This window comes from Oryctolagus cuniculus, chromosome 9, assembly GCF_964237555.1.
Source record: "Oryctolagus cuniculus chromosome 9, mOryCun1.1, whole genome shotgun sequence".
Classification (NCBI taxonomy): domain Eukaryota; kingdom Metazoa; phylum Chordata; class Mammalia; order Lagomorpha; family Leporidae; genus Oryctolagus; species Oryctolagus cuniculus.
This window is the reverse complement of record NC_091440.1, coordinates 137,310,498-137,337,490: the sequence shown is the minus strand read 5'-3', so window position 1 is coordinate 137,337,490 and position 26,993 is coordinate 137,310,498. Positions and strand designations below refer to the sequence as shown.

At 51.6% G+C, this 26,993-nt stretch overlaps 1 long non-coding RNA gene across 1 annotated transcript in view; it reads left to right on the top strand.

The window, feature by feature from the left end:
* Positions 1–1,104: 1,104 nt before the first annotated feature.
* LOC127492086 (uncharacterized) overlaps positions 1,105–26,993 on the top strand; it is a 58,883-nt gene continuing 32,994 nt past the window's right edge. The window contains exons 1-2 of the long non-coding RNA XR_007921119.2: positions 1,105–1,327; positions 4,556–4,643. This is a non-coding gene — a long non-coding RNA (uncharacterized lncRNA). The remainder of the gene's footprint in view (positions 1,328–4,555; positions 4,644–26,993) is intronic.

Genomic DNA, 26,993 nt, shown 5'->3' with positions numbered 1-26,993 from the left:
ATCAGCCTGTAGAGGAGGGAGGGAGACTGAGGGAGACGGCACAGACCTGGCCTGGCCACGCTGAGGCGCCTGCAGTGGGCCTGTCAGCTGACGCCAGGCCAGCCAGGGCTCCCTGAGAGGCGCTTGAGGTCTGGGGAGTCACAAGCAGCCAGACGCCTGCCCTGGGAGCCCTCACCTGGCCTGGCGGGAGCAGGCCGCCCAGGCTGGCTTCTTTACCGCAGGCAAGCCACTCAGTCCACCTGCAAAATGTGCCGTGCAGGGCCCCGCCCCAGGCTGCGGCTCCTGTCCTCACCGTCCTGGAAGGCCTGGTTCCCGGCCTGTCCCACTTTCTGGTGAGGAAGAGGAGCATTCAGCAAAGTCAACTCGATGCGGGACAAGCCCACACTGGGAAACCCCCACTTGGTAATAACAAACAGTGGAGTTTAAAAATGCACACGGCTGCTCTCCCTGCTGTGTACCACCCCCCCCAACAGGTGACTGAAAGCTGACTGTTGTCACTGGGACTGGGGGGGGATCGCCATCAGGGCTCTTCTCACATGCCTGGACCCTGGACTGCGTGTGTCTCCACGAAGCCAGGGCCTCCGTTCTGCAATCGCACAGTCATGGTGCCTGGCGATGCAGAGGGCCTCAGAGCGCACGGAAGTGCCCGCCCCCCCCCCGGAAGTACCCTCACGCGGTGGCCACGCCCCCGCCAGTGCCCTCTCTCACCGGAAGTGCCCTCACCCGGCGGCCTCGCCCCCCCGCAGTGCCCTCTCTCCCCGGAAGTGCCTGCTCCCCCGGAAGTACCCTCACCCGGCAGTGCCCTCTCCCCCGGCAGTGCCCTCTCTCCCCGGAAGTACCCTCACCGGGCAGTGCCCTCTCTCCCGGCAGTGCCCTCTCTCCCCGGAAGTGCCCTCCCCCCCGGAAGTGCCCTCACCCGGCGGCCTCGCCCTCTCCCTCGGAAGTGCCCTCTCTCCCCGGCAGTGCCCTCTCCCCCCCGGAAGTGCCCTCACCCAGCAGCCTCGCCCTCTCCCCCCCCCCCGGCAGTGCCCTCTCTCCCCGGAAGTGCCCTCTCTCCCCGGAAGTGCCCTCTCCCCGGAAGTGCCCACACCCGGCAGTGCCCTCTCCCCCGGCAGTGCCCTCTCTGCCCGGAAGTGCCCTCACCCGGCGGCCTCGCCCTCGCCCCAGTCTCCGGTGGCCTCGCACGCTCTCTGGGCGCGCCGGCAGCTCGTTCTGGCGTGGCTGAGCGTAGTTCAGGCCTCGGGAGCCAGGCCGGAGTGTTTCCCTCAGTCTCGCTTGCGGCGCGGACTGGCGCCCTCCACCTTGCGGCCCGTTCAGGGCCTGGCAGGTCAGCAGGCCGCACTCGTACCCCGGGGCCTGGGTCCAGGGAGGTGGTGGTGGGGAGGGGTCCCCGACTGCTGCCTGCTCACCGTGGCTGCTCGTCTCGTTGGGCCTCCCTGGAGCTCCCTGACTGCTCTCTGACCCACAGCCTTGTCCAGGGTTCCGCCTTGGGTTCTGGGCCGTTCTAGGGGAGCAGGCCCGGCGGCCGCCCGTGCTGTGTCGGTCTGACTCCTCGGTGGCGGTGCGCGGGCTTCCAGGACGTGGGCCCCCCTGTGGGCCCTTTCCACGCTGTCGTCAGTGCTGTTTGGGGTTCGTGTTCTAACAGTGGCCGCCCCCAGCGTGGCGTTGGCTGGTGGTCGGCGTTCTCTCTTGGCTGTGTATGCGAGGAGGCTGAGGCCGCTCCGGGCGGGGACGTGGCTGTGAGTGTCGGAGCCGTCCCCTCCTGGGGTTAGCGGGGCACAGGAGCGTGGGAGAACCGATCCCCGGGCATGCCCAGACCGTGAAGAGGGGCCCGTGCGGGAGCGGCAAGGACGGACCCGGAGGACTCCGGGAGCGCTGGGGCCGGGCTCGGGGAGGGGCACGGGCGGGGGGAGATGGTGCGGGAGGACCCTGAGTGCAGCCCGCGCTGTCACCTGACACCTGCGGCCGCTCTGTTGTCTCCCCCATTCCCAAGTCTGCCCCTCAAGCCACCGGGCAGTGCAGACTCACGGATGCGTTTGCTGTTTTGGTCACTGCTGTCCGCCCAGGCGTCTGCCACGGTGCTCGGCCCCGTGTGCGGCGTGGATGAGCGAGTGGGTTTGTTCGGGAGCAGTGTGAGGAGTGGTAGGGTATTTGGTAGCCCTTTTCTGGCTATGCCTGGGGTCCTCGGGACTGTGGGCCTCCCTGCACGCCCCTCAGCTCTCCCCCCACCCCCATTATATGAGGCATCTTTCGAAAGTTCATGGAAATGTGAATTATGCAAAAACCGTGCACCGAAGTAAACTCACACTGACCTGACGTGGCACATCTGAGCAGGATCTAGCGTGCGGCACTGAGAAGGTTGAGCCATCAGTGTGAAAAGAGCCCCATGGGAGCAGCACGAATTCCGCTAGAATTAAAGCGAGCGTGAACGTGGAATTCTTGGTGAAGCTTGGGTGAAGTCCCTGCTGCTCTGTGGAGTGTGCAGACACGAGATTACAGGTGGGTAACTCGTGTGGAGATGGACAAGACAAGGCTGCGGGAGAAGCCTCAGCAGCAGAGCGTGCACCTCGGTTTGCAGGGAGAATATTAATTAGCTTTGTGCCCCAGCTGACGAGGATCGATGATAAGCAGCAGAAACACCAGCAGCACCGCAGACAGCTCGGGTGGGTGGCTCGCTTCCCACGGTGCTGCGGGAAGAGAAAGGCGGAGCAGAGCTCCTGCCCACGGGCGTCAGGCAAAGGCCGAGCGTGTGGAAGGCTCAGTGAGTCGGTCAAGGTTCTGGAGCTTGGAGATGCAGCGTGGCAGCAGCACTGCCGTCCTGAGGACAGAGCACCGTGGCTGCGGGCGTGGAGAGCCGCCGTCACAGCAGCAGTGTCGGGCGCGCGAGGCGTTTCGCTTGCTGACTTGCTGGAGGGCCGCAGAGTGGTGGCATCTGCTTAACGGAGGAGCCTTTGGTGGAAGTCAGTGAGAGAAGCACCCGGGAGGACGGCGCCGCGACGCTGCTGCTCCGTCCTGTCTCCAGGGAGGGGCCGTTGTGTGAGAGCCTTGACGGACTTCACAGCTTCCGCTTTGCAGCTGCAGTTGGGCTGCCTTCGTCTTTCTATTTCAGAGGGCACCCATTTCTGATGTAAAGGACTGCACCGGCCTGCAGCTTTAGGGATGGACACACGGCTGGGACCATTGCTTGTAAACGTGTCTGGAATTTGATGGGCCTTATGCTCTATTTTTATCTTTTAATTCCATTTTGCATGAGCTTTCCGAAATCCCTTCGTGTGCAAGTGCAGCGTGACGGCAGTGAATCCTCGTCCGTTCTGGAGTGTAGGAATCCCACCTATTCCATGTGTGCTGACACAGAGTCTGTGTATGGACTCCCGCCTGAGAGCGCGTGCAGGGCACGTGCATGAGGATATAGCATGCACAAGGGTCGACGTGCACCTGTCTTAGTGCAAACCGTGCTGGAGCTTGGGGGCCGCAGACGTGTGAAGCTGGAGAGGTCTGGGACAGGCATCCCCCTGGTTCTAGCCAGCTCTGGCTTCGCGGAAGTGACGTTGACGCCACCTGCCTGACCGCAGGATTTCCTCCCGGGCGGTCTTCGTGAGGCAGCCATCGGGCAGGGGTGAAAGGTGGCTGGAAAATGTGCAGTGGTGTTTGGCCCAAGTCTGTCTTTCCTCCTGCACCACAAGCTAGGCAGAAGTCTCCCAGAGGGAGTGACCCAGGGCCCCAAACCTCTTCTGCTGAAGACACAGAGGCAGGGTCGTGACAGCAAAAGCGTTGAGTGTTTGCTGTGTGCTGAGCAGAACCCTGCTCATGCGTGAGAGAGCTACGGAGGCTGCGCTTGGGCTCCCTGTGACATGGGGGTGGAGGGGCGGTCTGGACGGCTGGGAAGAAGTGAGTCTGTGGTCTCAACACGCAGTACGCAGTAGTGGCCCTGCCTCCTTGTGGGGCGCCCTTTGTGGCCAGGATTCTGGTCAGAATCAGTGGTGTACCTGGCCTCATGGCTACTGAATAGCCCTGGTGGGCGGGACAAGGTGTTTGTACTCTTCTGCCCGGTAGGGCAGAGCACTCGATTGTGAAGGCCCAGCTCTGCCAGGCCCCTCCCCGCCCTCTGCATGACACCTGTTGCCGTCACTTACCAGTTTCTGTTCAGTTGCCATCGTGCTTCACCCACCCCTCCCCCAGAGGAGTCATGTTCCCGCTGTGAGCACGCAGTATCTGGCACACAGTAGGTGCTCAGTGCCTGCTGGTGAGTAGGAAATAGGGTAAATGCAGACGATGGTGATGATGACCCTTACGGAAGTAGAGCTGCTCCCTGTGAGTGTGGGTGCAGTGCCAAGCGAAGGAGCTAACATGGCGCCCCTGGCACAAGCCGAACCACAGTGGAAAATCTAAATGCTCAGGCCCAAGGAATATTGATTGCAGCATCTTGTCTAATGGAAGTGAGGCAGATCCTGATATAGAAATTGACAGGAAGCAAAGTTGAATGGATAAAAATAGAAAATAGATTAGGAGGCTGGAAAGGAAGTACACAAGATGAAAATGGAATTAATCTTTGTAGGCTGGAGGAAGTTATGTACAGCAGTGAATGAATTGACAGCAAATTGATACTTGGCGCAGCCACAATCCGTCTTCAGGGGACAACAAAGGTATTTGTATTTTGTACAACAAAAGGTACACATTTGGTTGATTGTTCCCCACTGGCTCCTGGTGTGAGCGTCGACGGCCTGTGTGCACACAGAACATTCTGTGATGTTTTCCTGGGTGGGATTTTCTGTGCAGTTGAGGGTATGGGGGACCCCAGGGGTTGGGATTTGGTTGAGATGTTGGGGGTGTGGGAGACAGACATTCTAGAGTGGAACTCTTCAGAGACATTCCCTGGTGTGGAAGGAGCAGCCCCCAAAAGGAGACGGTTGCCCTGATGGCTCAGCAGCCACGTGGCCCTGGGTGAGCCACTCGTCCCCAGTGCCCACTTCACTGACTGCCAATGGGGATGCTAAGTTCTCCTTTTCCTGTCTCATTACCAAGGATCTGGGGAGAGAACAGAACTTGTTCTGAGGAGTCCAACCTGGGTCTGCTGCAAGGCAGTGGGGCCGCTTCCCCTAAGCAAGAAGATGACTATGTGTGCGGCTCTAGGACTGCCCAGGTTTGCTGAGGAGTAGAGTTCCTTATATTTACCTTAGTTCACAGTTTAAAATCCAGTCTCTTTCACCTGCCAGATGGGTCCAACCATCCCTCATGGCAAGTGGCTCTCTGAGCAGATGGAGAAAGTGTGGATGGACCGCACAGGGCCCCTGACCTGTGTTCTGGGAACCTGCGTTGTCCCACACCCGCCTCCGCAGCCACCGTGTTGGAATTGTTCCCTTTCTTCAGGACTGCATGTGCAGATAATTCCTGATTAATAGATGAAAATGTGGAATCCCTTGTTTCATCGGAGCCATGTCATGCAGAACTCAGGGTGTCCTAAGGTCCCCAGCAGGTGATTGCGTCATGAGGACGAGGCAGGTCCTTGTGAGGAGGAATGAGTTCCTGGTACAGGGGCGAGTCCTGGGCTGGACATTCTGTACGTGAAGTGTCAGAGACGGCAGCTCGACCAGCACAGAGCATACAGCAGAGCTTGGTGCTGGGCGTGGGAGTGAGAACACACAGCGAGGGCTCGGGCTCGGGCTCGGGCTCGGGCTCCTCTGGCTGAGGGAAGTGAGAAGAGAGAAGAGGTCTAACACTGGGATACAGTGGTGCTTGGGCAGGCGCAGTCTGCCAGGGAGATTCAGCTGTGACCCGGCTTAGTAGAGAGGAGAGGGAGAGTGAGCGAGCATGTGTGTGCTGGAGACGAGGACGCCGCAGCCCGCACTGGTGTCTTTCCCTCCCTCTGTTGTCTTAAGTCCTCAGTTGGACACTGCACTAAAACAAGATGGCGTGCACACACTTTGTGATGCCCAGGTTGTCATGCTGGGCAGCGTCCAAACGTGAGTGACCCTGCCACCTCCTCTGGCCACCAGTTGGCTGCAGGGATCTGGTACCATCACCTGGCTGCTCTAGTTCTAGGGAGGCAAAGAGATGGACATTGACTTTCCACCAGCCCAAACCTGTCATGGAGTCAGGGCTGGAGCTCGGCTCTGGAAGCCGGCGGTTTTGCTGTGCGCCAGGGATAAGGCTGTGCACAGCTCTGTGTCACTTGCAGCAGAGTTTCTTGGTCCTGACACTGGGGACATCTTGGCCCAGATAATCTTTGGTCAAAAGGCTGTCCCTGTGCATGGAGAACATCCAGCAGCTTCCCTGGCCTCTCTCCACTGTTGGCCAGCAGTGTCCTGTGTGACAACCAGACATAGCCAGGTGTCCCCGAGTGGGGCACAGCCTTTCTCTGAAACCCCTGGGCTCCTCATGGGGAAAATTAGTATCCTCAGGTTGTTTTGGACATCAACTTCATCTGTCTACCCTGCTGGGTTTAGAGTGAAAAGTTCTGTGAGAAACAGGAAGATCCTGACGAAAACTCTGGCACTTCTGGGTCTCAGTGAGCTTGGCCAGCCACACTGTGATGTCCCTGGCACAGTGTCTGTGCACCCTTTGCCATGCTTCCTGCTTCCTGCTGCCTGTGTCTTTGTCCTGGTCCCCCAGCAATGAGGTGGCCCTGGTCGTTCTCTCTCCCCAGCTGACGGCCTTGTCCTCCTTGGGATGGCCCTGATTTCAGGGGAGGTGAGGGGGCTCCCTCGGGTCACTTTGCCTGGGGGTGGTGCCAGGGTGGCACTTGGCTCACAGGACCTAGGTGTGACCTCATCGTGTTCCACCTTGCATGGTCCTTGGGAAGTGAAATGAGATGATGCAGTGTGGAGCGCCACCTCTGATCCAGTCCCTTGTTGTCACTGTCACTTGACTTTGTGTGAGCCACCTCCCCCTCGGGCTCAGCGTCCTCATCTGGAAATGTCCTCATTAGTTCTCTGTAGCACCAGCCCTGAGAGACTTTGTTCTCGCTGTAAAGTGGAACAGTCACTGACGCCTTGCAAGCTGGCCCTGCCGTGGTACACAGGGGGAAATGCTCTGCCAACACGTGGTGGGGACCATGGGCAGGTGGACACACACGAGACCACAGACCATGTAGCGTGAGGTCTGCTCAGGCCACCTGTGAAAAGCAGCCGGGATCACTGGTCAGACCCCACCTGCTGTGTGCTCTGGGTCTCTACCGGGGACCACTGAGGCTGATGGCGTCTGCTGATGCTTAGCGTGGGGAGCTCCGGCTGCCCTGGAAGCAGCTGTGGTGAGAGTGTGCACGTCCCAGGGAACAGCCCTGAGAGTCGCTCTGCACCAGCTCTGCAGTCACAGGTGCACGGTCAGGGCTGGGATTTCTAGGAAGTGAGCAGAATCCGCACATCCAAGAGACTTAGCACCAGCCTTGTACCACGTGCCTGCAGGTTTGGAGATGCAAGTGTGGTGGTGCCTTTGCTGTGTCGCCTGGACTGGGCTATGCGTGCCCAGGTATTTGCCCAAGCCGCATTCCTGGGTGTGCCTGTAGGGTGTTTCTCAGGGTGACAGAGGCCTTCCTCCATGTGGGAGGCACCACCCCGGCTGCCTAGAGCCGAGGCTGGGCCGGGGACACTGAGTTCACCTCCCTGCCCAGCACCGTGTTTTTCCCCATTGGCTCCTGGCTCTCAGCCTTCAGCCCCGGGCTGCCACTAACACCAGCTGTCCGTCTGGCTGTGGACTACAAGCTGTGGGACTTCTCAGTGTCGTGGCTAAGCGAGCCGAATCGGCAGAATTAGCCTCATTTTGCCCAGTTTTTGCCAGGACTTCATTCCTTTGGAGAGTCTGCGATGCATCCTGCACTGTGAGGTCTCTAAGAGGACGAAATGAGCCTTGAATAACTGAGTGTCTAAGCCCAGGCCTGATGGGGGTGATGGAGAAGAGCAGGTGGCTGCAGGAGTGACTGGCAGGAGACCCAGCTGTGTCTCCAGATTACAAGGAAAGATCCTTGGGAAGGTCAGTGCCCGCCCACTCCTGCAGCACGTGAGGAGGGGCCCTGGACACAGCACTCCCTCCGCTGTCATTTGCTCATTCTTGCTCCCTCTCTGGATTTGCTCTAACCGTCAATCACCTGTACTTCTCTCCACGTCACTTCTCTTGGGCCCCGACACAGTTCAATGTTGCATCTTACTTCCTGTTCGCTGTGTGGACCCCTCCTGCTATGGAGGCTCCATGGGGTCAGACCTTCGTCTTTTAGGTCACTGCTGTGCAACATTAGCCGATCATTGGACCTTATTGGACAAATGAGATAATCAATGTTAGTGTGACAGGTGAGTGCATGAATGATGAAACCCTGCATAGGCATTTGTCTGCCTCTTCTCCCTCCAGTGCCAGGACTGGTCACCTCTGCTGGTGTGACCTGAGGCTCTTCATTGTCACCTGGCCATACCACCACGACACTCCAGCCCCAGCTTCCCAGGACTTCTGATCTCACCCAGACAACTTGGCCTTTCACCCAGGAGACCTTTCCGTAAACCTACACTAGGACTTGTTCTGCTCCCCACCTGTGCCTCTGCACCCAGCCCCCTCCTGTCTGCACCCAGCTCTGCCCCCTCCTGCTTCTGCACCCAGCTCTGCCCCCTCCTGTCTCTGCACCCAGCTCTGCCCCCTCCTCCACCTCTGCACCCAGCTCTGCCCCCTCCTCCACCTCTGCACCCAGCTCTGCCCCCTCCTCCACCTCTGCACCCAGCTCTGCCCCCTCCTGTCTCTGCACCCAGCTCTGCCCCCTCCTCCACCTCTGCACCCAGCTCTGCCCCCTCTTCCACCTCTGCACCCAGCTCTGCCCCCTCCTCCACCTCTGCACCCAGCTTCTGTTCTCCTCCTCCACCTCCACCTCTACCTTCCACCTTCACATCCAATCAGCTGCTTCAATTTCTGTCACTCTTCACCCTGTGCTGCCACATCCTCTGCTTCAGGTCCCCCTGTCCCGTTCCCCCCCTTGTCACCGCTGACCCTGCCTTCCTACAAGTCTCCAGCCCCAGCCACCGGGGGAGCTTACAACAGTGGGGCCCAGTCATGCATCCTTGCATGGAGCAGTGGCTTCTCTGTGCTGTGGGATAGGGCCTGAGCTCCCCCATTGCATATGCCTTTTAAAATTTAGTCTATATCTGAATCTTAAAGTTCATTTATTGCCATTTCTTCCTTAGCTTCCATCTTGCTCTGCCACCACCATTCATATAACCCAAATAATGTGCAAGAAATATTTCACATTAAGATTTATTGAGCCGGAAAAATTGACCTAAACCAGCCTCCATGCCTGGGTGGTTTTCCCTGTGCTCATCTAGTGGAAGAGCTGGGGCCACCAGCCCACACTGCAGTCCTGGCAGCTCTTCCCTTGTTGTTAATGCTGCCCAGCGATTGAGTGGAGCCTACCAGGCCTTGAAGTCTCTATGAAGGAGGAAGTGCACGTGGAGTACTCGGGTCCACACAGGAGCACTCAGGTCCACACAGGAGCACTCTGTGTTCACATGGAGCACTCGGGTGTCCACACAGGAGCACTCGGTCCACACAGGAGCATTGTGTGTTCACATGGAGCACTCGGGTCCACACAGGAGCACTCAGGGGTTCACATGGAGCACTCAGGTCCACACAGGAGCACTCGGGTTCACACAGGAGCACTTGGGGGTCCATGGAGGCCCGCTCAAGTATTCGCGCAGACCAACTGGGGTCCACACAGGCCACTTCAGTGTTCACCTGAGTGGAGCACTCAGGTCCACACAGGATCACTCAGTGTTCACATGGAGCACTCAGGTCCACACAGGAGCACTCGGGTCCACACAGGAGCACTCAGGGGTTCACATGGAGCACTCATGTCCACACAGGAGCACTCTGTTCACATGGAGCACTCAGTGTTCACATGGAGCACTCAGGTCCACACAGGAGCACTCTTCACATGGAGCACTCAGGTCCACACAGGAGCACTCAGTGTTAACATGGAGCACTCAGGGGTTCACACAGGAGCACTCTGTTCACATGGAGCACTCGGGTCCACACAGGAGCACTCAGAGGTTCACACAGGAGCACTCGGGTTCACACAGGAGCACTTGGGTCCACACAGGAGCACTCTGTATTCACATGGAGCACTCAGGGGTTCACATGGAGCACTCAGGTCCACACAGGAGCACTCAGGTCCACACAGGAGCACTCAGGGGTTCACACAGGAGCACTTGGGTCCACACAGGAGCACTCTGTATTCACATGGAGCACTCAGGTCCACACAGGAGCACTCGGGTCCACACAGGAGCACTCAGGGGTTCACACAGGAGCACTTGGGTCCACACAGGAGCACTCTGTGTTCACATGGAGCACTCAGGTCCACACAGGAGCACTCAGGTTCACACAGGAGCACTCGGGTCCACACAGGAGCACTCTGTTCACATGGAGCACTCAGGTTCACACAGGAGCACTCAGGGGTTCACACAGGAGCACTCTGTTCACACAGGAGCATTCTGTGTTCACGTGGAGCACTCACGGGTTCACACAGGCCTGCTCAGTGTCTGCAGACGCTTCAGAGACCCCGTGCATCTGTCTGGTGTTGAGTCAGGAGCACAGATGGCCTCTCCCTGGTTTGATGTTACAGTTGCCTGTGAGTCAATCCTCCATTTTGCTGGTGGTATAGAGCAAGCCCTCAGATAGCAGATGGAAAAACAGACTTTGAAACTCAAAGCCCAAGAGTTAGTGTGCCTATTTTTATCAGATGATTTCATATAATCCTCAGATTAAAATAATATCCTGGCCGGCGCCTCAGCTCAACAGGCTAATCCTCCGCCTAGCGGCACTGGCACACTGGGTTCTAGTCCCGGTCGGGGCGCCAGATTCTGTCCAAGTTGCCCCTCTTCCAGTCCAGCTCTCTGCTGTGGCCCGGGAGTGCGGTGTAGGATGGCCCAGGTGCTTGGGCCCTGCACCCCATGGGAGACCAGGATAAGTACCTGGCTCCTGCCTTCGGATGGGCGCAGTACGCCGGCTGCAGCGTGCTGGCCGCAGCGCGCCGGCCATTGGAGGGTGAACCAACAGCAAAGGAAGACCTTTCTCTCTGTCTCTCTCACTGTCCACTCTGCCTGGTAAAAAATAATAATAATATCCCATAAAAAGTTGTGGAATAAATTTCCTCACAGTGAGTATTGCCATAGTGAAATACTTGAATAGCCAATATGTTGTCAAACAATAATAGGAGCTATTGTTAATAACAGTTTTCAAGGCATTTAATAATTTATATCCTTTCTCAAGGTTTACTGGAGTTTGACAAGAACAGCCTTTTGTCTTCCATTCTGTTGTCTGATTCTCCAAAATGAGCAGCCAGTTGCACCCAGATGGTTAAAGCTCCAGGTTCGGAATAGAGATCACAGAGCAGCTTTAAATTAGCTTAAAGACTGTGGCTCTAGAAAATCACATAAAATTAATCAGGCTGTATTTAAGAAAAGAGAAGCAGGCCTAGATATTTCATACAGATGGGGTGTAATGCAAGGGTTGGCTACGTGGGTGTGGGAGAGACCAGAGCAGCCAAACAGAGTTTGTTTGTTTTTGGAGTGGTTAGAAACCGTGGCACTCTGGTGTCTTGCAAACCAGTGCAAGTCTGACTCGGGAGCTGGCTCTGCTGGGCTCCTGTTGCTGCCATAGTCATCTCCCCCACCAGTGTCACTGCCACTAATGCCACTAACGCCACTCTAGCCATTGAGTAGAGCAGCTGCCACTACTAGGATTGTCACCATGGCCACTGTCACTATTGCTGCCCGTGTTGATGCTGTGGTCACTGTAGCTACAGTTACTACAGCCATCACCACTGCGGCTCCTCCTACTTCACCACACACTGACACTCACCAAGGAAGGGGAGAAGGGTCCCCTTCTCCTCTCTCTCCCCTCCAGGTCTCCCAGCCTGAACCCAGAGGGCAGCAAGGGAGCAGGTGACTGCAGAGAGCACATGGTGCTGTCAGGAGACAAACTAACAGCATATTTAGCTGTTGATCAAGTCAGCTTTCACTGTGATAGACAACCTGGCGCAGCCTCCCTTCCAGAGAACAGAGTGAGATCCTCTCTGGGCCACAGCAGTGCAGTGGGTCTGTGAGGCCGGCATGCAACAGGAACAGCTGGTGGCTGACAGGGGTTACTTGGGGACTCTTTCTTTTTTTTAATTGTTTCAACCAATTTCTATTTATAGAATATAAATCTCTTCAAAAAGATATGTTCCTTCATTTAATCAATGGTAAAAAGCCTTATTAAACAGAAACAAAGCCTAAATATCATCACTTATATTTGCACAGAAATAGATCATTACAAGTGTATGAACATAAAACAGGAAATGTAGTTTTTACTTAAGCTGTTGCATGAGTGAGCTTTTTTTAAGTTTCTTCACTGACAACCCTATTTGAAGCATTGAACAAATTGTACTTTATTTTTTAAAAAGATTTTATTTATTTGACAGGTAGAGTTACAGTGAGAGAGAGAGACAGAGAGAAAGGTCTTCCTTCTGTTAGTTCACTCCCCAAATGGCCGCAATGGCTGGTGCTGCGCCGATCTCAAGCCAGGAGCCAGGTGCTTCCTCCCAGTCTCCCATGCGGGTGCAGGGGCCCAAGCACAGCAGAGCTGGATTGGAAGAGGAGCAACCGGGACTAGAACCGGCGCCCATATGGGATGCTGGCACCACAGGCAGAGGGTTAACCTAGTGTGTCACAGTGCTGGCCTCCAAATTGTACTTTAATAGTAAAAATTAAAATTCAAACATGAAAATATGGAACAACAACAAAATAACAGGAAGTATCTTCATTACCAAATAGATTAACAAATTCATAGACACTGATACTTTCTGTGGCCTATCAAAACCTACATTAAAGGTCGCATTCATTTGAAAGGTATGGACACCTGTTCAGTGCTGAGGCTATTTGTAGCACTTACAGTATATACAAAGCAGCATTAGACTATTGTGGTTCACATTTGAGAAACAGATTTAAGCTTTATGCTGCAGCTTGCCAATTTAACATTATAGCTAATGCAGTGACAGTTACATAATGTTTTCTGAAACTCAGCAAGTTATCCTTTAAGCACATGAAATAGTGTCAGGTATGTCTTCTTCCTTATAATAGTAAATTTCAAAATCCAAGTACTTTGTATCACGGAAACTACCTAGCTATACAAAGGCTCCCAAGTACAGTACAGTCAAAAAATTCTTCTTTGTAGATTTTATTATCGTTATTTTAGTAAAGATAAATGTAGGACACTATTCCAGATTATTGAGCAACTAAAATGTCAGTGTGTCACTGCCTGTATTTAAATAGGAGCACATTCATGACCACAGCCATGGCACGTGAATGCCCTAACATGTCCTCCACTGCTTCTGGGCTTCCTGTCCACATCACAGGATCTAGTTTAATCTATACCATCAAGTCTCAACCTATTGCTGAAAATTCCTTTATTAAAAATTTTGAAATTTAACTAATGGCACATCTAGTCTCAATAACCTAGTTTTTTTCCTTACTCTTCATTAACTAGTTCAAATACTAGATGTAATTTTTAAATTTTTAAAGATACCTTATCCAAGTGATTGAAGGTATCTAAAATAACCATTAGTGGGTAAAATATTAACCAAAAAGAATGACACTAAGTAATTTGAGACGCTTTTTTCCTAAACAGAAGAGCTATGGGATTCATAATGAACACAGATATAGTGATGCTTTAACCCTGCTGTTTGGCAGCATCAATAATAAAACTAAATGCATGAAGCACAGAAAAGAAGAGTGGGATTTCAGGAGAAAAATCTAGGAAACACTTGCCTCACAAACAAAAGGGTGGGGCGGCGCCATGGTGCAGTAGGTTAATCCTCCAGCTGTGGCACTGGCATCCCATAAGGACACTGGTTCTAGTCCCGGCCGCTCCTCTTATAATCCAGCTCTCTGCTGTGGCCTGGGAAAGCAGGAGAAGATGACCCAAGTGTTTGGGCCTCTGCATCCGCATGGGAGAATAGGAAGAAGCACCTGGCTCCTAGCTTCAGACCGGCGCAGCTCCAGCCATTGTGGCCATTTGGGGAGTGAATCAATGGAAGGAAGACCTTTCTCTCTGTCTCTCCCTCTCACTGTCTGTAACTCTACCTCTCAAATAAATAAATAAATAAAATCTAAAAAAAGGGGGGGGGGTTCACAGTGCTTATAAGAAAGATCATTATTTTCATCCTTTAAGTAGTTCACATTTTTATTTCACTTATAATTTTATCCAGAAATAAAAACCTAATTCGTTATGTAATGTATCTTATCACAAGTATTAAAGCAATGCAAACTCAAGTATTTTCTTTTGTGGCAGCAACACAGTTATGGACTGGGCTTCAAAGACAGGGAAAAATTCATTTAAAATAACTGATACACTTTTCTGCCCAAAGATATAAGAACTAAGACTTAACACTGTAATCACATGAATGGTGTGTTATGATAAGGAAAAAAAAAGATGGTCCAATATAACCAGTGACTTCTTTTTAAAAAGATTCAAAAATGGATGCCTTAATATGTGGTTAGGTTCCCAGTGACAGGATATTCTGTAATCTAAGGAACTACAGAGGAAAAATGAGAGAAGTTCAACTTCCCTGCCATTTTTCCATAAATGTTACTATGTTGACTTTGCATTTCCTTTGTACTTTTACTTCTTTCATAGTGATGACCGTGTTTCTGTGTGCAGCACATCCTTAAGCATCTTCTGCAAGGCTGGACCAGTGGTGACAAATTCTTTCAATTTCTGTTTGTTATGGAAGGTCTTTATTTCACCTTTGTTCACAAATGAGAGCTTTGCAGGGTATAGTATTCTGGGTTGGCAGTTTTTCCTCTTAAGACTTGGAATATATATCACCATCCTCTCCTAACCTGTGGAGTTTCTGAGACGTCTGCTGTGAGTCTAATTGGAGATCCTCTGAGAGTAATCTGGTGTTTCTCTTGTGCACATTTAGAATCTTCTCTTTATGTTCCACTGTGGAGCGTTTGACTACAGTGTGCCATGGTGAGAATCTTCTAGTCATGTCTGTTAGGAGTTCTATGTGCTTCCTGTACTTGAATATCCCTTTCTTTCTCTCTCTTAAGTTAGGGAAGTTTTCTGATTATTTCACTAAAAAGGCCTTCTAATCCCTTCTCTCTTTTCACACCTTCGGGAACCCATAAGACCTATATGTTGGGTCATTTGATAGTATCTCATAGATCTCCAGCACTCTTTTTTCATTTTCTGATTATTTCTTCTTCTTCTTCTTCTTCTTCTTCTTCTTCTTCTTCTTCTTCCTTCTTCCTTCTTCCTTCTTCCTTCTTCCTTCTTCCTTCTTCCTTCTTCCTTCTTCCTTCTTCCTTCTTCTTCTTCTTCTTCTTCCTCCTTCTTCTTCTTCTTCTTCTTCTTCTTCTTCTTCTTCTTCTTCTTCTTCTTCTTCTTCTTTTTCTTTCTTTCTTTCTTTCTTCTTCTTCTTTCTTCTTCTTCTTTCTTCTTCTTTCTTCTTTCTTCTTCTTTCTTCTTCTTCTTTCTTCTTCTTTCTTCTTTCTTCTTCTTTCTTCTTTCTTCTTTCTTCTTCCTGACTGAATAATTTCCAGAGATTAATCCGTTATTCTTTCTTCTGTGTTGTTCAGGCTTTCCACTGCATTTTAAATTTATCTATTGAATTCTTCATTTCCAATATTTCATTTTGATTTCTCTTTAAAATCTCAGTTTCATGGGAAAAATGTTCATTTGTGTCATGTATGGATTTCTTTAATCCGTGGATTTGCTTCTGAATACTTCTAAGTAATCCTATGATTAATTTTTTGAATTCAGTTTCTGGCATTTCTTCAATCTCTTCATCTTCATATTCTATCATTGAAGTGTTGTGTCCTTTTGGGGGCATCATGTTGTCTTCCTTATTCTTGTTTCTTGAGTTTCTGCATTTACTTTTAGGCATTTGTGGAGACACTTGTTGCCCCCACCCCCAAGATGGCTTTCATCATTGGACTGTGCCTCTGTGGCTTAGTGGAGTGTCTCCTCTTTCAGTGATACCCAGAGGCATGTTCTGGGTGTGGTCAGGGAGCTCTGTTCAGTGCTCCAGGGTGAGGGGAGTGCCCAAGGAGACACCATAACAAGTTGCATGGTAAATGTCTTCTTCTTGTTTTTTGGCCAGAGGGGAGGATTAATCTGCTCTGTTCTCATAGTCTCACACTCACCTTCTCTCCAAGGAGACCAATGCCTGGTCAGTAGCCCCAGTGGGTACTGCACTACCACAAGAACCTGCACTACCACAAGAACCACACAGAGGATCCATGCAGTCCTTGGTGTGAGCATGGATTCCTGCAGCAATGACCCTCACCAAGGAATCAGGGAGCCCTGAGGGTGTGGAGCCACCCACAGGGACAGCCCAAAGACCCAATCATACCCTATGCCCTCACATGTAGCCACAGTGTTTTCACAGTTCCAGCACACAAGGCTCCCACAGTCATGAGCACCCAGCTCCCTGTCAGTTCTCCCAGCCAGACTCAGGCATCTCCTCTTAGTGATTGCTGCACTGGTGCACCTGTTACGTATGTCTAAAATGGCACCTACCCTCTATCAGCTAGTTACAGGACGCTGGGGCTCAGTGATCAGAGAAAGAAAAACTTGCCTCCCCTTTTTTTGCCTCTAGGTTGGCAGGCACACTGTCCCCAACTGGGCTGCAAGCCAGACTCATGCCAGGCTCTTCCCACAGCTTGATGGCCATTGGCTTGAGCTGCTTCAGGCTGGTTTCACCTCATTCTCCAAAGCTGGTGCTGAGGCTCTCGGCTCCTGGTGTCCTGAGCTGTGCAAGTCCACACCTACCACAAAGATCCACAGTGTCCCTCTGATTTGCGTGGAGTTTCCTCTGCCATTTTCTCCCTAACTCTTCCCTGAGATTGCACACTCTCCATTTTTTCAAGTGTCTTCCCCTAGACGAGAGCAGTAAGTTCTCTCCCTATTCTGTCGTCTTGGTATGTCTCAACACCACAATTTCTAATAAGCCGCTGCCACCGTGGGGACTCTTAGTGGGGATTGCTTGCCTCCTTGACCTTTCTGTTGGGTTGTGTGGCATTTGCCGTGAGTGACTTCATTCTTGTGTGGTTGGGTGTGACAGGTGAGTGCAGGTATCATTCCCATCCTTTGGTGGGACAGCAGGACCCCCGCCCCTTAAAACCCAGGGCAGAGCACAGGAAAGAAACAGCTCGTCATCCAGTCCACTGGCATGGTTGCTGTCGCTCTGATTTCAGAGGGGGTAAAAGTGATGTCTATAAAGAGCTGTCAACCAAAATAACCAGAGGCTGGCTGGAGAGTCACAGGTCACCTGTACCCAGATAGAGGTGAGACCGAGGACAGACATGGCTCACGTGTGCCCAGACAGGTCAGACCGAGGACAGACAGGGCTCACCTATGCCCAGACTCAGCTCAGACCAAGGGCAGACAGGGCTCACGTGTGTGACTCAGTTCCAACCAAGGACAGACATGGCTCACGTGTGCCTTGACAGGTCAGACCGAGGACAGACACGGCTCACCTGTGCCCAGACGGGTCAGACCGAGGACAGACAGGGCTCACATGTGCCCAGACTCAGCTCAGACCAAGGGCAGACATGGCTCACGTGTGCCCAGACTCAACTCAGACCAAGGACAGACAGGGCTCATGTGTGTGACTCAGCTCAGACCAAGGACAGACAGGGCTCACGTGTGCCCAGACTCAACTCAGACCAAGGACAGGCAGGGCTCACGTGTGTGACTCAGCTCAGACCAAGGACAGACAGGGCTCACATGTGTGACTCAGCTCAGACCAAGGACAGACAGGGCTCATGTGTGTGACTCAGCTCAGACCAAGGACAGACAGGGCTCACGTGTGTCCAGACTCAACTCAGACCAAGGACAGGCAGGGCTCACATGTGTGACTCAGCTCAGACCAAGGACAGACAGGGCTCATGTGTGTGACTCAGCTCAGACCAAGGACAGACAGGGCTCACATGTGTGACTCAGCTCAGACCAAGGACAGACAGGGCTCATGTGTGTGACTCAGCTCAGACCAAGGACAGACAGGGCTCATGTGTGTGACTCAGCTCAGACCAAGGACAGACACAGCTCATGTGTGCCCAGAGTCAGCTCAGACTGAGGCAGACAGAGCTCATGTGTGCCCAGAGTCAGCTCAGACTGAGGCAGACAGCGCTCATGTGTGCCCAGACTCAGGGCAGACCGAGTTGCAGAGTGTCTTCCAGTCGCCACCTACTGAGCAAGCCAGGAATGGAACAGGTGCCTCTGCAGCCTTGCTTCCCTTCTGTGCCCAAAGCTGACAGAGACAGTCCACTCTCAAGACCACAGAGTGATCCTAGCAGAGGCTGGCATGAGTGACCGGAGATCATTGATGGGCACTTCATGGTAAGGAGACGACCACTGGAAACCAGGGGGTGCCACCCACTTCTTCATATATCTGGAAACCACATTACTGCAAGGGCCACATCTTAGCAATTCAGAGATAGCAACCATGGAATAGCTTGAGGGCCACATGTCTAAGGAGCCTGTCCCAGATCAGAGATAGCCCTGCTGGGTCAGCCATCACCTCGTACCTGTGATGTGTGTGTCAGTGCTAATCCTGCTCTCATGTCTGGAAGACACCTTGTGTCTGGAAGACTCCGTGTTTCTGGAAGGTTCTGTGTGTCTGGAGGACCCCGTGTGTCTGGAGGACTCTGTCAGGAGGACTCCGTGTGTCTGGAGGGCTCCCTGTGTCTGGAGGACCCTGTGTCTGGAGGACTACCCGTGTATATGGAGGACTTCTTATGTCTGGAGGACCCCGTGTGTCTGGAGGGTTCCCTGTATCTGGAAGACCCTGTGTGTCTGGAGGACTCTCTGTGTCTGGAAGGTTCTGTGTGTCTGGAGGACTCCGTGTATATGGAGGACTCCGTGTGTCTGGAGGACTCCCTGTGTCTGGAAGACCTCGTGTGCCTGGGGACCCCGTGTTTCTGGAGGACTCCCCGTTTCTGCAGAACTTGTGTGCCTGGAGGACTCCCTGGGTCTGGAAGGTTCTGTGTGTCTAGAAGACTCCGTGTGTCTGGAGGACTCCCCATGTCTGGAGGACCCCCTGTGTCTGGAGGACTTCCCGTGTCTGGAGGGCTCCCTGGGTCTGGAAGGTTCTGTGTGTCTAGAGGACTCCCCGTGTCTGGAGAACTCCATGTGTTTGGAGGACTCCCCGTGTCTGGAGGACCCCCTGTGTCTGGAGGACCCCGTGTGCCTGGAGGACTCCCTATGTGCCTGGAGGACTCCCCATGTCTGGAAAACTCGTGTGCCTGGAGGACCACATGTGTCTGCAAGGTTCCGTGTTTCTGGAGGACCCTGTGTCTGGAGGACTCCATGTATATGGAGAACTCCCTGTGTCTGGAAGACCTCCTGTGTCTGGAGAACCCCATGTGTCTGGAGGACTCCCTGTGTGTCTGGAGGACTCCCCGTGTCTGGAGGACCCCGTATCTGGAGGATTCCCTGTGTCTGGAAGGTTCTGTGTGTCTGGAGGACTCCGTGTATATGGAGGACTCCCCGTGTCTGGAGGACCCCGTGTCTGGAGGATTCCCTGTGTCTGGAAGGTTCTGTGTGTCTGGAGGACTCCGTGTATATGGAGGACTCCTTGTGTCTGGAGGACTCCCCGTGTCTGGAGGACTCCCTGTGTCTGGAGGACCCCGTGTGCCTGGAGGACTCCCTATGTGCCTGGAGGACTCCCCATGTCTGGAAAACTCGTGTGCCTGGAGGACCCTGTGTCTGGAGGACTCCATGTGTCTAGGGGACTCCCTGTGTCTGGAAGACCTCGTGTGTCTGGGGACCCCGTGTTTCTGGAGGACTCCCCGTTTCTGCAGAACTTGTGTGCCTGGAGGACTCCCTGGGTCTGGAAGGTTCTGTGTGTCTAGAGGACTCCCTGTGTCTGGAGGACTCCCCATGTCTGGAGGACTCCCTGGGTCTGGAAGGTTCTGTGTGTCTAGAGGACTCCCTGTGTCTGGAGGACTCCCCGTGTCTGGGACTCCCTGTGTCTGGAGGATCCCGTGTTTCTGGAGGACTCCCCGTTTCTGGAGAACTCGTGTGCCCGGAGGACTCTGTATGTCTGGAGGACTCCCTGTGTCTGGAGGACTCCGTGTGTCTGGAGGACTCCCTGTGTCTGGAGGACTCTGTGTGTCTGGAGGACTCCCGTTTGTCTGGAGGACTCCGTGTGTCTGGAGAACTCGCGTGTCTGGAGGACTCCCCGTGTCTGGAGGACTCCCCGTGTCTGGAGGACTCCCTGTGTCTGGAGGACTCCCCGTGTCTGGGACTCCCTGTGTCTGGAGGATCCCGTGTTTCTGGAGGACTCCCCGTTTCTGGAGAACTCGTGTGCCCGGAGGACTCTGTATGTCTGGAGAACTTGTGTGTCTGGAGGACTCCGTGTGTCTGGAGGACTTCCTGTGTCTGGAGCACTCCATGTGTCGGGAGAATTGGTGGGTCTGGAGCACTCCCTGTGTCTGGAAGGGTCCGTGCGTCTGGAGAGCTGCATGTGTTTGGAGGGCTATGGGGCTCTCTCTTCCTAGTGTGAACTGAGAATCACAAGTGTGGTGAAGAGCAAAAGCAGTTAACTCGGGTGTGCAGCAGACTTGTGTGTGGGAGATGAGGCTCAGCCCTGCACTGAAGGTGGTTCTCCCGAGGGAGTGTCCTGGGCATTGCAGGGAGGGGCGAGCACTCAGCCTCCCTGGGGAAAGGAAGGCAGCGTCTCTCCGTCCACAGCAGGGCCATGTGGGGCACACAGGCCGCCCTGTCCGGCGTGGCCCAGCCTGCCTTCACTAGTTCCCTGTGCGGGTCTGCGTGGTGACCTGTCCCTCGGCTATGCCTCCTCTTTGGAGAGTTTGCAGCCATTTTTGGTTTTCTTTGATCATGCCCCTCCCATCTCCATCAAGTGTGTTCATGGAATCCTGGCAGATGAGGTCGTGTCGGGGGTCAGCCAGTGCTGCCCACACTCAGGGCAGACCCTTGGCATAGGGCTGCTCACTCGGATGGGGTCCTGTCCCACGGAGCGGGGAAAGCGTCAGCGATTCTTCCGAGATTCGGTGCAGGAAAGGCCTTAGAAAAAGGTTGATCGGGGCCAGCACCGTGGCTCAATAGGCTAATCCTCCACCTTGCGGCACTGGCACACCGGGTTCTAGTCCCGGTCGGGGCGCCAGATTCTGTCCCGGTTGCCCCTCTTCCAGGCCAGCTCTCTGCTGGGGCCCGAGAAGGCAGTGGAGGATGGCCCAAGTGCTTGGGTCCTGAACCCCATGGGAGACCAGGATAAGTACCTGGCTCCTGCCATCGGATCAGCGCGGTGCGCCGGCCGCAGCGCGCTAGCCTTGGCGGCCATTGGAGGGTGAACCAACGACAAAGGAAGACCTTTCTCTCTGTCTCTCTCTCACTGCCCACTCTGCCTGTCAAAAAAAAAAAAAAAAAAAAAAAAAAGAAAAAAAAAAGAAAAGAAAAGAAAAATGTTGATCGACCACCGTTGGTTCAGGTGGTCCAGGGTGTCCTGGCAGAGACACAGTGGCATAAGCTTAGCTTAGCCAGCAGCTGAGCTCCAGATTGGTGTGGGAAAGTGGTGCACGTGGTCCACGTGGTTTGTAATGCGGTGTACGGTCCCATGAGCGAGCGTGATGCTGGCAGAGGCCTTGTTCTTGGGCTTAGAGGAGTCGGGTGGATGACAAGTACAGTGTTTATGGGCAGGAGACTGTGAAATGATGCGAATCCTGCTCTGCTTCTGCATGGGGAACCTGTCCCTGGGGCCACACTACAGCGCCCCAGAGGGGCCTCCCCTGTTGCACCTCACACCTGGGCTTCCGCCTGATTCTCCCCCAGTGTCTGCCCCAGGTATGCTGATGCGGTGCCACAGGCTGCGTTTGCTTGTGTTGCTGGTAGGTGACCAAGAGCCAGGCCTCCCGCAGCCCTCCTGGGCCAGGCTGTCCCCCTGTGGCATCCTCTGCTCTTTGACCTGTGAAAAGAGGAAGGGTCTCTACTTTCTCTACCTGCTGACCTGCAGTGCTGGGAGCAGGCGCCCAGGACGTGCTCTGTGGGCCGTCCTCCTAACCTGCCCTCAAGTGTTTTTACAGTAGAGAACGATTTCTTTCCAGAAGCATGGCTCTGTGTCGAGAGAGGGATGATGTAGTGTTGTGAGACAGATGCCTCCCATCCGCCACCAAAAACTGCTCCACCACCAGTACCATTGACTCCCTCATGGCCAGCGGTGTTGGAGATACTGCAGAGCCTGGGGTGGTTTGGAACCCTGGCGGGCCTGGCCTCCTTAACCCAGGTGAGACGCTCAGCTGTGAGGTAGGCCCTAGGAGACATCAGCGTGGCTCCTTCCTCACAGGGCAGTGGCGTGGGGGTGTGTGTGTGTGGTGAGTGACTTCTGTGTGTGGCCACAGGGAGGGACTGTTGGTCTTCACGGTGAAAGGGACACTCTCCAAAAAATGACCAACATGAAAGATCTCTGTGAGTGAGATCCCAGTGGAAAGAAAGGGCCATCAAAGAAGGAGGTACCTTTCTCTGAAGGGAGGAGAGAACTTCCACTTTGACTATGGCCTTGTCTAAATAAGGTTGGAGTTTGTGAACTCAAGAGGCTTCCATAGCCTTGGCAGCTCATGACAAGAGCCTCGGGAGATTACTGACATCATAAATAAGAGTGTCAATTGTTAAATCAACAACAGGAGTCACTGTGCACTTACTCCCCTTGTAGGATCTCTGTCTTGAATGTGTTGTACTATGAGAATTAACAGTAAAAATAGTCTTCAAAGAGTCCCACCACATGCCCCTCCCAAGGTCCCGCCTATCTGTACCTGAGCTTGGGAGACAAAACACTCAGATAACGAGAATCCAGACCCCCATGGGAGGGTCCAGAACAGGCCTCCAGGACCCAGAACCACACTCCCACCTACATCCGTGACAGGCCAGCATTTGGCCAGTTGGTGGGGAGCATCTGCTGTCTCTGGGACTGAAATTCTTCAGATTAATAGCAGGATAATTTTACTTGCATAAGTTGCTAGAATTCTCTGTGACAAAAGTATATGCCAACTTTCTAAAACAATGTTCAGGTTAAGCAATTTTTCACTAAAACAATTTTCTGTTTTGTTAAAAATTATTTATTTATTTGAGAGGAAGAGGGACACACCCAGAGAGAACAGAGTTCCCATCATCTGGTTCACTTCTCAAATGCATGGGAACTAGGAACTGAATCCAGGTCTCCACGTGGGTGCCAGGGACCCAACCTGCTGAGCCCCAGTTGAGCATTGGCAGGAAGCTGGAATCAGGAGTGGAGCTGGGCCTGGAAATTTTTTTAATTTACATAAGGTGAACAAATTTCCTGTATTTTATATATACAGATTTAGGGGCATAGTGATGTCCTCCCCTGCCCCGCTCTCCCTCTCACCTACTCTCCCATACTTCCTCCTCCTTCCTTTGTCATTTTTTTCTTTTAATTATTGCAATGAAATACTTCAGTTTATTTTATGGTCATAAGCTTAACTCCCACCTAAGGAAAGAATTCAAAAATAGTAAGAAGAAAAACCACTGTTCCTCAGCCGTATACACAAGGATTATAAACAATAATGAAATCTCAAAACATCTGTTTGCTTATGTACATTACATTTTTTTGTTCTCTGTTAAGTTACCACAGATCAGGGAAAACATGGTATTTGTCTTTTTGGGACTGGCTTATTTCAGTAAGCATAATGATTTCTGGTCGCATTGATTTTGTTGCAAAAGACAGGACTTCATTCTTTTTTTGAACTGCTGAGTAGTATTCCATAGTGTATATATACACCATATTTTCTCTATCTGGTTACCAGTTGATGGACATCTCGGTTGATTCCATATCTTAGCTGTTGTGAATTGCGCTGTGTTAAACATGGGGGTACAGAGAACTCTTTCATATGCTGATTTCGTTTCATTTGGATAAATTCCCAGGAGTGGGATGGCTGGGTCATGTAGCAGATCTATTTTCAGATTTCTGAGGAATCTCCACACTGTCTTCCATAATGGTTGTACTATTTGCATTCCCACCATCAGTGGGTGAGGGTACCTTTTCCCCCATGTACTTGCCAGCATTTATTGTGTATTGTTTCCCTGTGAGAGCTGGAGTGAGGTGAAACCTCATTGTGGCTTTTATTTGCTTTTCTGATGGCTAGTGATCCTGAGCACTTCTTCATGTGTCTGTTGGCCATTTGGATTTCCCCTTTTGTAAAATGCGTCTTCAGTCCTTTCCCGATTTCTTAACTGGGTTGTTTGTTTTGTTGTTGTTGAATTTCTTGAGCTCTTTATAGATTCTGGACATTACTCCTTTATCAGTTACATAATTTGCAAGTATTTTCTCCCATTCTGCTGACTGGCTGTTCACTTGATGCAATGTTACCTTTGCAGTGCAGAAGCTTCTTAGCTTGGTGGGATGCCCTTTGACAATTTTGGTTTTAATTGGCTGTGCTTCTGGGGTCTTTTCCTGGAAGTCTTTGCCTATTCCAGTGTCCTACAGAGTTCCCCCCCAATATTCTCTTCTAGTGATTTGATGGTATCAGGTCATAGATTTAGCGACTTGATCCATTTTGAGTTGATTTTCAGATAAGGTGGAAAGTAGAGGTCCTGCTTCACACTTGTGCATGTGGAGATCCAGCTTTCCCAGCACCGTTTGTTGAAGAGACTGTCCTTGCTCCTGGGATTGATTTTTGCTCCTTTGTCAAAGATTAGTTGTTTGTAGATGCATGGACTGATTTTTGGGTTTCTGTTCTATTCCATTGGTCTACGTATCTATTTTTGTGCCAGTACCAGATGTTTTGATTATAACTGCCCTGTAAGATGTCTTGACACCTGATATTGTGATGCCTCTGGATTTGTTTTTGTTGTACAAGGTTGCTTTAGCTATTTGGGGTCTCTTGTGTTTCCTTATGATTTTAGCATCATTTTTTCTTTCTTTCTTATTTAAAGATTTATTTATTTACTTGAGAGGCAGAGTTACAGACAGAGAGAGGGAGAGACTGAGAGAGAGGTCTTGCATCTGCTGCTTCACCCCCCAAATGACCATGACGGCTGGAGCTGGGCTGATCCAAAGTGAGGAGCCAAGAGTTTCTTCCAAGTCTCCCATATGGGTGCAGTGACTCAAGCACTTGGACCATCTTCTACTGCTTTCCCAGGCCATCAGCAGGGAGCTGGATCAGAAGTGGAGCAGCTGAGATTGAACCAGTTCTCATATGGGATGTCAATGCCGCAGGTGGATGCTTAACCTACTGTGCCATAGCGTCAGTCCCTAGCATCATTTTTTCTTGATCTGAGAAGAGTGTCATTGGTATTTTGTTTGGAATCACATTGAATCTGTAAGTTGCTTGGCGTAGCATGGACATTTTGATGATATTAATTCTTCCAATACATGACATGGGAGCTAATGTTTTGTAATTTTAAGTGTAGAAATAATTGTAGAGATCTTTCACTTTCTTGGTTAAATTTGCTCCGCAGTATTTACATTTTTTGTAGCTATTGTGAATGGTACTGATTTTTACAAGCTCTTTCTCAACCATGGCATTGTCTGTGTATATGAGGGTATCAATTTTTCTGTGTTGATTTTATATCCTACAACTTTACCAAACTCTCATAGGAGTTCCAGTAGTCTTTTAGCGGAGTCTTTTGGTTCCCCCATTGATAGAATAATGTCATCTGCCAACAGGGATGCTTTGACGCCCTGCTTTCCAATTTGTATCCCTTTGATTTCTTTTTCTTGCCTAATGGCTCTGACCAAAACTGTACTAAATAGCAACAGTGAGAGTGGGCATCCTTGTCTGGTTCCAGATCTTAGTAGAAATGCTTCCACCTTGTCCACATTCAATATTATGCTTGCTGTGGGTTTGTCATATATTTCCTTAATTGTGTTAAGGAATGTTCCTTCTGTATTCAGTTTACCTAAAGTTTTTATCATGAAAGGATGTTGTATTCCATCAAATGCTTTCTTTGCATTTATTGAGATAATCACATGGTTTTTATTCTTCAGTTTGTTTATGCGGTGTATCACATTTATTGATCTGCGAATGTTGAACCATCTCTGCATCCCAGGGATAAATCCCGCTTGATCAGGGTGAATAATCATTCTAATGTGTTGCTGGATTCAATTAACTGATATTTTGTTGAGAATTTTTGCATTTGTGTAATCAGGGATATTGGTCTATAGTTCTCTCTCTTTATTGTATCTTTTTCTGGTTTTGAAATCAAGGTGATGCTGGGCTCATAGAATGAGTTAGGGAGGATTCCCTCCCTTTAAATTGTTTTTGATTACCTTGAGAAGAATTGGAACTAGTTCTTTAAAAAAAAGTTAGGGAGGATCCTGCCTGGAGCTGGCCGAAGCTGCCACATGGACCCAGGTACCCTGGTGCCCTGGTGCCCCAGTGCCCAGTCTCTGGGTTAAGCTGCTGCCTGCAGTGTCAGCATCCCATTTGGGTGCCAGTTCAAGTCCTGGCTGCTCCATTTCTGATCCAACTCTCTGCTATGGCCTAGGAAGGCAATAGAAAATGGCGCAAGCCCTTGGGTCCCTGGACCCACATGGGAGACCCAGAAGAAGCTCCTGGTTCCTGGCTTAAGATTGGCCCAGCTCTGGCCCTGTGGCCATTTGGAGAGTGAACCAGCGAATGGAAGGCCTCTCTCTCTCTCTTTTGCCTCTGCTTCTCTCTAACTCTGCCTTTCAAATAAATAAATAAAAAGACTAAAAAACAAGTTTGATAGATTCAGCAGTGAAATCATCTGGTCCTGGGCTTTTCCTTGTTGAGAGGGTCTTTATTATTGATTCATTCTCTATCTTGGTTATTGGTTTGTTTAGGTTTTCTCTGTCTTTATTACTCAGTTTTGGTGGCTTGTATGTGGCCAGGAATCTATCTCTTCTAGATTTTCCAGTTTGTTGGCAAATAGCTATTTTTAGTAATTCCTGATGATTCTTTTTTGTTTCTGTGGTGTCTGGTGTATCATCACCAATTTTATTTATTTTATTTTATTTTATTTTATTTTATTTTTGTATTGTATTG